At 38.5% G+C, this 15,562-nt stretch overlaps 2 long non-coding RNA genes across 2 annotated transcripts; one reads left to right on the plus strand and one right to left on the minus strand.

The window, feature by feature from the left end:
* Positions 1 to 251: 251 nt before the first annotated feature.
* Positions 252 to 3,328, minus strand: LOC126832095 (uncharacterized). The gene is made up of 4 exons (XR_007684548.2): positions 3,010 to 3,328; positions 2,884 to 2,921; positions 1,466 to 1,618; positions 252 to 443 (listed from the first exon to the last, which is right to left on the minus strand). It is a non-coding gene; the product is annotated as an uncharacterized LOC126832095 (long non-coding RNA).
* Positions 3,329 to 7,256: 3,928 nt separating this feature from the next.
* On the plus strand, positions 7,257 to 11,589 carry LOC126832094 (uncharacterized). The gene is made up of 3 exons (XR_007684547.2): positions 7,257 to 7,377; positions 8,523 to 8,678; positions 11,362 to 11,589. It is a non-coding gene; the product is annotated as an uncharacterized LOC126832094 (long non-coding RNA).
* The last annotated feature ends 3,973 nt before the right edge of the window (positions 11,590 to 15,562 follow it).

The raw sequence follows: 15,562 nt of genomic DNA on the forward strand, positions 1-15,562 counted from the left end.
GACATTTGCAGTTTGCACCGTGAACAATGAAATAATATTGGCAACGTTTTTCTTCCATACCGTCATACTCATCAACACAGCGTGGAGCTACCGTCATACTCATCGACACACCGTGGAGCTCTGTCATACTCATCGACACACCGTGGAGCTCTGTCATACTCATCGACACACCGTGGAGCTATCGCTATACTCATCGAAACACCGTGGCTCTATGACTGAGAACTCCAATAATTAAAAAGTGTAAAAGGTCGAATGATGGCGATTATTTATTTTCAGGTTGCTATCGCACGCCCAGTGTTGAGTTTAAATTTCTTCAATAGATCCGACGGGCAATAGGCACAACCCGGGCATCGATGACCTTGGTACGTAATATAAGCATGTATATATTCAGATGAACTGCACGTTCCGGGAAATGCACACCTGGTAACCGGACACCTGTCTACCTGGAATACAAAATAAAACTTACCGGTTAACGAAATTGATATTAAGGAACCAAGTATCCAAATTTGGTTAAATATCCGCGGTTACGTGTGTGTTACGTGTGTGGTGATTAGTAATTTTAAACGGAAGTCACGGTGGCTCAGTGAGTAAGGCGTTGGTTCGCTAACCTGGAGGTCTCGTGCTCGATGTCTGCGTTGGCCGAGAAAAATCATCGGGAATTTCCGGCATGGTTCCCCCTTGCCAGCGGTGCAGGACAGGGCCTGACAAGTGACAACGTATAGTCGTTCGGATGAGACGAGAAACCGAGACCCCGTGTACACATTGGCGTGCACGTAAACTATTGCCACCCAAATTTACGTGAAATTATGCCATTGGTTGGGTTTGTGGAGGTCAAGAGAAACGGACTAGACTGGGATCCCACGCTTGAACTGGATACGGTGAAGTCCATTAAAAGCCTAATCTGTGTTGAGTCAACCACTCCCTTTCCCCGATTTGGGGAGAGGGAGGGCGTGATGTCTAAATGGGTAGCGCATGCGCGCTGTATCATAAGGTCTGCTATTGAGTAATCTGGCGTCGTTTCGATTCCCCGATTGTACGTGGCAAGAAGTAGGGTCGCCTGTCCAACCTCGTGGGTTTTCTCCGAGTCCTCCAGTTTCCTCCCACTGCTAAAGATCCCTACGCGCAATCGAATTATTGAAATATAAATATAATATGTTATTCCTGAAATGACCTAGTTTAGGTCGAGTGGACGTTAAACCTGATTTTTGTCCTCTCTTTCTTGATTTATTAACTAGAGTGTTTAACTACAATGTTTAACTAGAGTGTTTAACTACAATGTTTAACTAGAGTGTTTAACTAGAGTGTTTAACTACAATGTTTAACTAGAGTGTTTAACTAGAGTGTTTAACTACAATGTTTATTTTTTTAACTAGAATATGTATTTTTTTAAATACACTATTTATTTGATTCTACTATGAAAATAATACTTCTCATCTATCGATGTATAATGACGTAGATAACTTACCGTCAATTCTATTTCTCTCTTGCCATTGGCTATTTTACCACAACTTGGGCAGCCGGGGCATGTCTTACCGCGCCATTCAAAAAAACTACTTGGAGTCTGAATTTCACCTGGTGCACATTGTAAAATTGTACACGTGACATAAGGACATCTCTCCTGGTAAATTATAACATGTCGTTACCAAGCAACAAATATACGACCAACAATACAAACATTATGGCTCTATGACGATATATATAATGCCTTACGCCACTATAAGAGGGCTGGCTGAAAAGTTCTAAGTCTAAAAAGGGTAGATCAATTGCCACCACCTAGTACAGTCATTGAATGAATCATAGACAGTGTTATTATTGTCCTTGTTCCAGTCCTTCTTGTGAACCTACCAATTAAAATCACCAGAAATGGAGAAAACTTGCTATAGGGCAGTCATCAAGTACCTGCAACTGAAAGGATTGACCCCAACACAGATATATACCGTGGTATCCGCTTTAGGATATAATGCCGACGTGGTCTCCACTTAAGGGGATGATGCCCTTTCCTTCTCCACAGTAAAGAAGTGGGCTGTGGAATTTAAGCGTGACAAAGAGAGCCTTGACGATAACCCGCGTCCTGGAAGCCTTGACGATGACCCGCGCCCTGGAAGCCTTGACGATAACCCGCGTCCTGGAAGCCTTGACGATAACCCGCGTCCTGGAAGCCTTGACGATAACCCGCGTCCTGGAAGCCTTGACGATAACCCGCGTCCTGGAAGCCTTGACGATAACCCGCGTCCTGGAAGCCTTGACGATAACCCGCGTCCTGGAAAGCCATTTACAGTAACCCTTCAAGAAAACATTACACGGGTCCATGACATGGTGATGGCTGATCGACGAGTGGCCATTCGACATATTGCCAGTGTTGTGGGCATCTGTAATGAGAGGGTTGGGTATATTATCGCCAACGAGGTCGGAATGACGTAGGTTTCTGCAAGATGGATGCCAATGCGGATCAGAAACGTGTCAGATTCTTGACGCACCGTTTTGAAGCAGATCCTGATAATATTTTGACAGATTTGTAACCATGGATGAGACCCGTTTCCAAAATTCAAAAAGGAATTAGCCGGTCATCATTTTCCTAGTAATAAACGACTTTTTTGGGTACCCGAATAAAATTTCTTCCTGACTGGCATCAAGGGCTTGCAACATCACTGGCAAAGTGTGGACACCATCTACTTTATATAGGTCTTTCAGATATAGGCTTAGAACTTTTCGGCCAGCCCTCGTACATCATTTATCATAACGAAAAACGATCAGGTTAATAAGTCGAATTAATTTTTGACCTAATTAGACAATGCAGTTCGACCGAACAATTTGTGCTTATGCTACTAAATATCTAAATATTTAGTAAAGCAAATAATGTTCTTAGATTCGATAACCACTTACATCATTTCGAAGACTTTTGGCAATAGCAGCGCCATACACTGTACAAAAAAGAAAGAAAAACATATGTATGGAAACGGTGTTCATCTGATTAGGAACAGGATTAGTGCGTAAGAAATGAAATTTTACCAGTAGTGATTATTAAAGCTGTTAGAATATAAACACCGTTCATGATGGTCGTCCTCGTCTTTGTCCTCGTCTTCAAACAGTGTACTATATCTATATAAATCTATACTTCTTTCCTTATATTTATACGGTGAGATTAGAAACATGCATTATGGGATATTCACACGTACTACCATAGTCACTCGGTCAATATGGCGCTGGTTCAATAAATAGGTCTCGCCTCTTCAATTCCGTTCTCTAGCTTCTCTTTCTTTGTCTGTGAGGCACGAAATAGCGCCCAGTCCATCGGATAGTATATAAATTGACAGTACGTTAAAGATCCCCTTATGACGTAAAGAAGCTCACGTTAAACATCATATGGTCCCAGCCCCCCCCCCCCATTTTACACGTGACGACAGAACACTGACTCACTTAGATCCTTTTATCTATAGCAAAACCATAGACCGACCTAGTGATAGTCACGTATTTACACAAGTGTTTCTTGATAGTCTTCAAAACCACAGAAAACAATTGAAGAACTGGTTGTATATTGTTCGGGAATAGTAATGAAATATGTAGATGGTTTTAATCATAATAGTGTTATAATTGTTATAGTGTATCTTTGTATATATTTTATGATATAATTTTTGTTAAAGTAGTAATTGACAAATGTCCGAATTGATATCTCACTAATCTTTCAAGTCTTTTAACTGTTTGGGTTTATAATTAATGTGAAGATATACATTACGTAATTATAGTTAACACGCGTTCTTGCTATGTCGATATCTTCTGTATTTAAAGTAGCTAAATCTCTAACTCAATATCATCAAAAATCTTCGACATTGAAAACACGAATTATTTGTCAATTCAAATCAACATTTGTCTTGTGATCTTACAGGGAAAAAATGGGCTTCTGATATCCAATATTCAAGACAAAATAAACATTTTACCATTCGTGTAAATGCGTTTCGGCGTCATTTGGAATAAGGGACTCAAAGAACAGGGCTAGACATATTCCACAAGTCATGTCAAATGGTGACGCTATATTCTTATCTGGAGAGCGTGCGCAATGAATACCATCGGTGTAGACTGGAAAAACCAGACGCTAAAGATTGCCATTCACATGAGACTTCTGGCGTATTTCGCCGAACATAACTGATTAGAAATTACAGTAAAAATAGAAACGATTGAATGTAAATCAGTTTATATACATTCATATTACATTATTATATGCGTTGCGACCCATTTTTGTCAATTTCTAGGTGACAAATATTAGAGATTTAGCTCCTTTAAACATCTGTTTCGTATGTGCAATTTAACATTTTATCAAATATTATTATATAATTATTTTAATCCTAAGGTTGTATATATGTTCTATATTCTATTGTAATTTTAGTCTGGTGACCGACTCGCCCTAGTCATACCTATCTCGTTATTGTGACCGTTAACCAGTTATTTATTTATTCCAGGTTATTGTCGTTAGTGTTGGAATAAGCTACAAACCCCAGAAAACAGCACTTTGGCATAATGATGATACGCTGGTAGCAAAATTCCGGATTCACGTGCGCTCGGGGAGAAAATCGGAAACATATGATTCTTACTTTTTACGAAAAGTCTATTTGCGTACAACTTTAGGAAAATAATCCACCCAAATCGGCCTGGGCATAAAATGTTACAGGCGTTCTGGTTTTTGTACTTTTCGACACTTTTTCGGCGTGCACCACAAATGCTTTTCAGCTATTAGACCATCGACAAAAAGTAAATTCCAATGTTGGGAAATTCTAATCGTGAAGACGTCCATAATTGAACCACCCCCAAAAGCTAAGCTAGATCAGCGCATTTACTAACTGCACGAAATGTGTTGCAAAATGTTCAGCAAATTCACATGTATCAAGAATGACCATCGTGAGACATTTTCGGTGGTAAGGTATTTATTTACCCAATTATCCCAATAATAACTAAAAACTACCAAATACTACCTCATTATTGTGAAAAACTGCCATAATACTTCAATTATATTGGGTATTATTGGGTAAACTACCTGCCGTCCCATCCGGACGTTCCTAATTACCTAACCAAAGGATTATCGCACGAAACCTGTTGCAATTCGTTCAGCATAAGAATAACAATGGCCAGGATAGTGCGGTATCCCAGCCAGAAATCTAATTGCTCCACCCGAAAAGCTAATGTACATTACCACATGACTAACGTATAAAAATGTATCTGAAAACCATCAATGTATTCAAAAGAATCATAAATGGCCACTCCCAGGCATATTTAGTGACGAAGTACCCCTGCCACTCGGAACTGTACAAACTGTAAATCGGACCGTCGTTCCCAACAATAATTAACTCACCGTGCTCACTGTAACCCTTTATAGCGAGAACGAACGCATCTCTAATTGTTGACCTTAGTGGATCATGAAACATTGACAAACGAGGACGTATATACCAGTCTTTTTAGCTGCTCACTGACTCTTAAATACAGAACATTTGAGACATGTCACATGACACAATTATATAAATGACAGGTTACTAAGATGTTTATTTCTGGCGAAGTTTCAATGCGGATTCTCTCGTCGTTATTAAGGAATAAAAATCAACCAACTAAAACTCAAACCAAGCACCTGTTAAATTTCTCAGATATTATCAATCTTAGTCAACGGCCCTACTCACAGGTGATCTCAGCTCTCTATTATCACACAAACTAAAATCTGTATCCAAAACCAAACCTAAGAACTATGATGATTATATCGCCAGCACCAGAATCTGCAATATCATCTCGAAATACCCCAAAACAACCCAACAACCACACCAGACGAGAAAGACCTTAAGGAAGACAAGGCCATCACCACAGTACCAGCGGGCGAAGAGACGGGCACTGTCAACACTCACAAGGTCAATCAACCTACACACGGATAACGAAACACCCTATTTCTGATCATCACAACCCAAACACCCGAAACACGCCTGCCACCATCAAACCCCATTCAAAGCCAGGTTACATGTCTGCTCCCGGGACTCTGTCTACTACCCAACACGTCTTTCACCACCAAAACCCGCCCAAAGCCAGGTTGCATGTCTGCTCCCGGGACTCTGTCTACTACACAACACGTCTGCAACCATCAAAACCCGCCCAAAGCCAGGTAACATGTCTGCTCCCGAGACTCTGTCTACTACACAACACCTCTGCAACCATCAAAACCCACCCAAAGCCAGGTTACATGTCTGCTCCCGGGACTCTGTCTACTACACAACACGCCTGCAACCATCAAACCCGCCCAAAGCCAGGTTACATGTCTGCTCCCGAGACTCTGTCTATTCTCACTTGACTCCTAAGTGTTTTGTAATAACATCAACGTAATCCCGTCTCCTACGATGTTGTAAACTTGGTCAAGCGCCCCTCCCCTCCTTACTATTCCACCCAAACACATAGCATAATGACATTAAGTTCACCATCGGAACAGAAAGAGACAACAGTCTTCCCTTTCTAGATGTCATTGTCCGAAGAACCAACAAATCGCTCCAAAGTTCAGGAAACCAGCCCACAACAATCAGTATCACTATTACAAACCCAACCACCCGTATCAGACCAAGAAAACCACCATCACGACAATCGCTAACCATTTAACCTCAAACTGTTGATCAACACCACAAAAGTCTACAGCATACAATTCAATGGCCGTACATCCTACCAAACCAGACGAGTATGTTGGATCTTAAAAAAATCATGGTGTTGTGTATGTTTATGGTTACTTATAATTTGATGATGCATTTAGAGCGCGTAAAGTTGAGGATAACTTAAAAAGGGCGGCTTTATTTTGAGGTCGGATACCAAAACTAAATCGTCCATAAAAAAAACTGCACAAGGTAGATTGGGGTACTATGTACATACCTCCTTACAACAAAGCAATAATCATTTGTTTCGGATTTTTTTCCACGGGTTGAAGTGTCTCCTACCAGCTTATGACCGGTGTTTAAAAGCCTGTCGCGTTATATATTATACAATAGATCCAATTATGTCGTTTTACGTGTCATTTTATTATTTATTTTATCTTTTAACCTACTTCATAAATCAAACTGATTATTTTATATTTTTAAATGTTGTATATATATATTATGATAATCTTACCTATATATTAAACATACTTCCATACATCACCTAAATCTTAAACGGAAATAATTTTATTACTCTAATTATAAATCATAATCTTATCTTTTAACCTACCTCAACAATTCACTTTATCTCAAATTGGCCTGAATGCCTATAATCGTGTATATAAATATGAATATTAATCATATCTAAACGGTTTATATTTAAATAAGTTGTACAGGTTATACAGGCATAATCTTTTTAAAATGTTGGCTGTAATTTTTCTGATAGCATTGGCTGGTAAGTATGCTATTCTATTTTGTTTGTCTGGTTTCCAATGGTAACACTTGATTGCAAGTATATACTGTTCCATCAGTTGTTTTGTCGGTTTTCTGAAGCTAGTTTTGACCAGGTTTCATGATCGACCAAATAAATTTGCCGAATCGATTCGTTCTAGGGTTGACGCTTTTCTCGATTTTGTTAATTCCATTGTGTTTATGGGATTAGAAATTTACATTGGCGTGCACGTAAAAGATCACTTGGCAGTTGGAATTCGATATAAGAATAGCTCGTAGCGCCGCTGCCCGGGCAAATTTTCCCTCGTAACACATTGTATGACGTATTATTCTAGTCGAGGCAGAACAATAGGGGTTAAACCCCATTTACACCGTAGTGATATTATTATGTCTTTTTCCTGTACACGAGGCATTATTCGGATGTCTACCTGTCTGGATACAGACCACCAATATTCGGATATAGCTCACCCTCCATATTCCTGCTCATTTCTGGATTGGCTTCTGATACTTGAGCTTTTGAGTGAGTTTGTATATTCTTCCCGTTCAATCAAATCTATCCCAAGTACAGCAACATGACAACTTTTCGTTTAATCTGGAATCTTGCCTAAGACTTTGTACAGTGATTTAAGGTATTAAAAACGATGAAAGTATTGTTCGTCTCCAAACAGTATTGTTTACATTGTAACCGTTTTGATAGCCTCGTTCGTCACGCAATTAGTTTTTCTGCAATATTCTGCTATGCACTGGTTATTTGGGCATAATAAAATCTGAGTCATGACGTAACGTTATGTAAACATATTTGGTCCAGTGTGGAGCTATGTTTAAAGCGTAATCAAATTGTTACGCAGTTAGCTATTGGTTGTTAATCGAACTATTGACCAGTCATAATTTGGAACAGAAATTTGCTTCCATTAAAGTAGTGTTTAGTGGGATTAGGTATAATCAAACAAAGTGATAACACTGTATGATAGATGTTTATATTTACAGGTCATCTAGTTACAGGTCATCTAGTTACAAGTCATCTAGTTACAGGTCTTCTAGTTACAAGTAGTAACATTGTATGATAAATGTCTATATTTACAGGTCATCTAGTTACAAGTCATCTAGTTACAAGTGGTAACACTGTATGATATATTTTTATATTTACAGGTCATCTAGTTACAAGTGCCAACACTGAATGTATATATGATAGAACGGTACATCATGTCGGGGATGTGTGGACGACTGTAGAAGGGTGTAATACGTGTAGATGTACTGCTACTGGAATGATCTGTTCCTTCCAAGATTGTGACAAACAAAGATTTGGTGAGCTTACCTTCTTTAAGTCAAGTTCGCATGATCGCTTTATTTAGCTACCTGAAGATTTACACGTGGGCCAGGTTACATTTACACACGGCACTTGTTTTAAAGGCTCTCTATTTCAGATTTAACTGTAAATAACAAAAAAAAACATATTGGTCGAGATTAGGATGAATGAAACATTCATGTCCCAGCAATCACCATTTAGGATCATCTCTGTATGAAATGAACCTAGAATATATCTGATAATCTTAATCTTTATATCCAGAAATTGTCCAATATATCAAAATAATTGAAGGATGTTAACTGGTTTAATTAAATGAAACTGTAAACAGAGTGTGACGTCATTTCGCTGATATTCATGTTAACTTCCTGGTCTGTCCATCTTAGAACATGAATATTCATCAAAATCTGACAGAACATGAATATTCATCAAAATCTGACAGAAAATGTAGCTCTTCATCGATTCACGACTAAATATTGCCATGTAAAAGGATGGTGGTATTGGGGGTAGGGGTCTGAAAAAAAGCGTAACGACAATTCCTACGCACTATTTGTGGGGTAGTTAAGGTAGGGTACTAGCCTAGCTACAAATGTCGTACGCAAGTACAAATAGGTTCAAACGCACAATTGTCAACACATATCATTACAGTTTGTATTGAAATAAGTAATTCTATCACAAATAATAGTGAAGACTGAACCACTAAAATAGTTACTGAACAGTTTTTCTTTGTGGTAATTATGCGTTCTACATTTCTTTTAATGTAAGCCGCCATGACACCAGCCAGATGAAATCTGGCCAAATTTCGCGTAACAGTTGTGTTTCATCAAATCATATAATTATGCGGTAAGACTTCACCTTTATTTCAATGGAAATTGGTTTATTATATATTAAGCTATGTGCAGTACAGTTTGGAGTCAGTTTATGTGTAAATAAAAGGGGCTATAGGTTAGTAAACTTTTTGTAGTCATTTAACTAAAAAAACTTGCGCAAAGGAACTCCGTAGAACGAGCCACTACTGTGGCTGGATTAAGGCGGAAGACATCAGTAGTGGAACCATTTCTAGGTACTAGCCATGCTTCTCTCTAGGCAGATACTGGGTTTATTCCACTCAAAGAAAGATGAAATCGACACAAAAGAAAATTACTATACAAAATTTTAATAATCTAATTCCTCCTTATCTTGAGAATCTCATAAATCTTGAACCAACAAATATATTATTCCCCTCGATACGAAGATAAAGTAAAGAAATTCGATGTGGTACTGAATTTTTTTCCTAAATCATTTATCGCATACGAGAGTGGCGCAAACTCAATACATCAGATAGAAACTCAATAACTCTTAAAATATTCTCTGATCATCTCTTCAAATCAGATATAAAAATTCCACCTTTTTACTATAACGGTCAACGGAAACTCCAAATGATCCATAGCAGACTTAGACTACGATGCTCTGACCTGCAGGGTCATAAATACCTCAGACATGTTGCTGACAGTCCCGCATGCCTTTGCGGTCATATATTTGAAGATCCCGATCACTACCTCCTACTCTTTATATTTAAATGCACGAAAGGAAACCATAGACAATATGATCTCAAAAACATTAACTGTCTTCTGTTCGGGTCCTCAACCCACTGTACAGATGTAAACAACAATATTTTTAACCAAGTCCACAAGTTTATTGATATGTCAAATATATTTTAATCTCTATCATTTAATATTTTTATCGTCAATATTATGTTTAACTTTGCGTATGTATGATGTATATATATATATCTGTGTTTGACATTTTAACTGTGTATATACCCCCATTGGTTGTTTTATATTAATATCATATATATCTAGGGAGATGGGTTTTACATAGACTAAGCCTGTTCCCCAATCCCATTCAGACATTCTGAATAAAATATTGTGGGGTTCTTTTTAAAATATAGTTATCTCCCTTATATTGAGTGGACCCTTTTACGTTCCATGGCCGTAAGACTTTTAAAGATATTCAAGTGGGACTGTTGCAGATTTTAATACTATTTGATTTACAGTCAACTACAGTGAGATATTTATAAACAGTTGATATGATGGAATTGGTTACTTATTTGTATAATTACAGTTCAAGGGATTAATATGGATTGTACATGTATTGTTGATGTAACACTAACTAACGCTACCACAATTCAAGTACGATCAGCATGGAACTTGACATGCTTGTTGTTTGGACAACTGGGCTTTGATTTTCGGACTGACTTCGAATTTTAATATGACGTCACAATTTCAAGATGATTGTTTAAGAACACTATAAAGATTGTCTTCCGCCATCAAAATGTCTGGTGTATTTGTATTTCAGCTGAGGGCCACGGTGGCTAAGTGGTAAGACGCTGGCTCGCTAGCCTGGTGGTCGGGTGTTCGATCCCTGCATTGACAGAGAAAGTTCATCCAGATTTTCTGGCGTGGTTCCCTCTTGTTTATGATGCAGGGCAGAGGGCCTGACAAGGACAGCTGTCTAGTCGTTCGGATGTGACGAAAACCCGGGGTCCCGTATACACATTGACGTGCACGTAAAAGATCCCTTGACAATTGGAATTCGATATAAGAGTACGCCGTAGTACCGCTGTCCGCGCAAAATTTCAGTCTTCATTAGCCCATCGAGCAGAACAGTAGGACGTTAAACCCCATTTGATTTTTTGTATTTCAGCAAAACCAAATTCTGGTGGAGCTGATTGTAATTCAGAAGGTGATTGGTATAAACATCGTGATTTCTGGTTGATTAAAGATGGCTGTAATACCTGTTATTGTTTGATGCCAGGTAACTTCCGGGGATATCAAGTCTGTACAACCACAGATTGTTCATTCATTAATCACCATATTGGATAGATTCATAAAAACAAAGAACAAGATCGCTTTAATTTGAGTGAAAAATAAAAGTCCTCATTTATTTTGTTATCGTCTTTCTCTGTTAAATGTAATTAATTTCTAGATAATTTGTGTTTTGCGCATTCAATAGTCCATGTCAAATAGGCAGGGTGCGCATTGATAGTATGAGTCAAATAGGCAGGGTGCGCATTGATAGTATGAGTCAAATAGACAGGGTGTTGCGCATTTGATAGTATGAGCTAAAAAGGCCGTGTGTAGTATAGTGCCAACTGTCTAACAAGAACACAGATTGAACGAGGTTTATTGTCTCGTCAAACACAGCAGCGTTTACCTGCAGTATGCTAATTGTACGCTGGGGGATTCAGTTTGATGGTCCTATCTGAATGACTAAGCACACTTTCCGTTTTCGCCTTGCGGGCGCCACACTGACAAGTTTGAACCGGGATCGAAAAATCACGACCATTGTTCTTGACCCACGTCTCGATTCCAACCCAACATATTCTTGTCGAGATACCGCGACCCCATGTAGCGAGACAAACCGCTGTTGTCCTGCTGCTCGAGTATCGCGAACCCACGTGTGACGTGAGAGAGAGCGGGAGAGAAATGGGGTTTAACGTCCACTCGACACAAACTAGGTCATTTCGGGACTAACATATGGTTCAATTTTATTTCCATAATTTGCTTGCGCGTAGGGGTCTTTAGCAGTGGGAGGAAACCGGAGAACCCGGAGAAAACCCACGAGGTTGGACAGGCGACTCCTTGTCACGTACAACCGGGGAATCGAAACCACGCCAGCTGACTCAATGACAGACTTTATGATACAGTGCGCACGTGCTAACCATTCAGCCATCCAAGCCCCCCCCCCCCCCACGTGCGTGTGACGTAGCGAGACAAACCGCTGTTGCCCCGGGAAGAAATATTATCAGGTTATTGGGTGTGGCTGATACAGGTCTGGATACAGTAGACTACTAATAATACGAACATGGACATATTGATTTATATTAAAATATAAACAGGAATTTATGTTTTATAACAATCTAATTAAATAAAGACTCTTTAATCTCACCAAAATCTCTAGTTGTAAATGTAACCATGGTAACTAGATGAATTACATCAAGATACATTAATAGATTCCTATATTAGATTAAAGTTTTGAAATCAGATTATTCTCTTAAAAACAGTGACCTTGATATAACCATCATAACACAGATAAATAAGGACATATTCAAGGTTTTTATTTCTGGGTCCAAATCTTATATAAATTATTATCTAGACATTTAATCACATGACAAGCCTATGTTTATACCAGACTAAAGTTAAGAAACATATACAAGCTAGGGATTAAAATAATTATATAATAATATTTGATAAGGACGAGACAGAAGATGATATAAACATGGCAGGAACACCGGTTAACTATAATTACATAATATTAAGTATAAACTCAAACAGTTAAAAGACTTGAAAGATATATATTTAGACATTGGTCAAATTGAATGTTAATTAATATGTCTACAACGTTACAACTTGTACTAGTAAGTAAGTGAAGACTAACTACACAGCCTTGTCTCTGGTGCAGGACAGTAGACCTAGCAAGGGATCTGTGTCTTCGAATAGGATAAAAGAATACTAAAGTCCTGTGTATATGTTGGCATACAGTATTGAGAAGAAATACTGCTATAAAATAACCATGCTGATATATAATATAGACTGATCTGTACACAGTAAATGAGTAGGTTAAACGCGAGATGTCGCCGTTGCAGATTATGTTGGGTTTTTTTTTTTATCTAATATTCCTGCAGAACCCAATTTAATGTATACATCATTTCCCCTTCAATTATGAAAGTGAGGTGCTGTCTGTAACATCACCAACCCCTATCATGTACCTGCTATCATAGCTCCTCTCGCTGTCTGTAACACGACCAACCTGCTATCATACCCCCTCTCGCTGTCTGTAACACCATCAACCTCTATCATAGCTCCTCTCGCTGTCTGTAACACCACCATCCTGCTATCATAGCTCCTCTCGCCGTCTGTAACACCACCAACCTGCTATCATACCTCCTCTCGCTGTCTGTAAAACCACCAACCTCTATCATAGCGCCTCTCGCTGTCTGTAACACCACCAACCTGCTATCATAGTAGCTCTCGCTGTCTGTAACACCACCAACCTGCTATCATAGCTCCTCTCGCTGTCTGTAACACCACCATCCTGCTATCATAGCTCCTCTCGCCGTCTGTAACACCACCACCCTGCTATCAGACCTCCTCTCGCTGTCTGTAAAACCACCAACCTCTATCATAGCGCCTCTCGCTGTCTGTAACACCACCAACCTGCTATCATAGTAGCTCTCGCTGTCTGTAACACCACCAACCTGCTATCATAGCTCCTCTCGCTGTCTGTAACACCACCAACCTGCTATCATACCTCCTCTCGCTGTCTGTTACACGACCAACCTGCTATCATAGCCCCTCTCGCTGTCTGTAACACCACCAACCTGCTATCATAGCTTCTCACGCTGTCTGTGACACCACCAACCTACTATCATGTACCTGCTATCACAGCTCCTCTGAATACTGGATCGAAAACTATTTTAGGAACTTATGCTGCTTTGTTTGTTTACAATCAGTGATAGTTCCTCTTATAATATAACGTCAAGGTTGGCATATTATTATTATTTTTTTTTTTGAAGAAGAAGAAGAAGAAAAAACGGCCGGGAGGGGGGTTTAATTGCCCCATCGACACAATATTTCACTGATTTTGAGACAAACTTGCCTGGACAGCGACGTGTGTCGTGTACTCGTCCTTGTCAGCCCCTCGGATTCCTGGCCGGGTAGGAAATCTTCCGAATGTTCTTCTCGGTACACGTTGTGATTCGAACCCGAAACATTCCAATTGCACTTCAGATTAAACATGGTGGAAACTGTTTCATTAAAAGATAATGTATTTTTTAAAAAAAATAATAATGAACGACAACGACTGGTTTCTTCTTATTAGTTATATGACAATAATTATACATGACGATGGTTGTGGGTTGTTGTTTACTCAATGTATATTTACCATCAGTAGACAGTTGATATTAGAATGGTATTTAGACAGAGGGAAAACATTATTACACATGGTGTTATATAGAGTGACAGGAAATAGATGTACATGTTCTTATAACCACACCCTTCTATATATATATCAAATATCTAACTGAAATAAATGACTTAACGGTGTATTTTGCTACCACCGTTTTGATTATATCGTTAGCGGTTTCAATCATAGACATACTAATAATGTATTATTAAGTATATCTATGGTTTCAACGTTTTAATTATAACTTCATCGAATTCGACGTTTTTGATTATAACGTCATCGATTTCAGCAGTTTTGATTATAACGTTATCGATTTCAACGTTTTAATTATAACGTCATCGATTTCAGCATTTAGATTATAACGTCATCGATTTCGGCACATTTTGATTATAACGTCGTCGGTTTCAACATTTTGATTATAACGTCAACGATTTCATACTTTTGACTTTTACATAAAGTCTTTAACTGTTTAAAAATTAAGTCATGTTTTAACGTGTTCAAGTTAAACCTACAAAATTTCATGGTAATATCATTTCATCATTTCAATAAATCTCCATTCAGTCACCTGGTTATCCCGGTGAATACAGTAGTAAGTAATATTGTTGATAAAATGTAATTTATACAAAGATTAATGTACTCATGATGTATGGAATCTGTCAGTGGGTTCAACCCAGGAATAACAATAGCCAGTTAGATTACTGATGTATCACATTTCATAGAGGAACTGACAGATACATGCCCCGAATAACTAGACTATAGTCATGATTATCATGCCTTGAATAACTGACCTGTAGGAATGTCAATGTTTACATGGTTGGCTTCGTATGAAGTAAAATATACTTACTGATCAAAACGTTTGACAGTACTAAATTTGTTTCTTTTTACATTTTTTCCTTCCAAAATTCAGCTCAAAAACTGAATTTTGTCTGAAATTATGATG

This window comes from Patella vulgata, chromosome 9 (assembly GCF_932274485.2).
Source record: "Patella vulgata chromosome 9, xgPatVulg1.2, whole genome shotgun sequence".
In the NCBI taxonomy this organism is placed as follows: Eukaryota; Metazoa; Mollusca; class Gastropoda; family Patellidae; genus Patella; species Patella vulgata.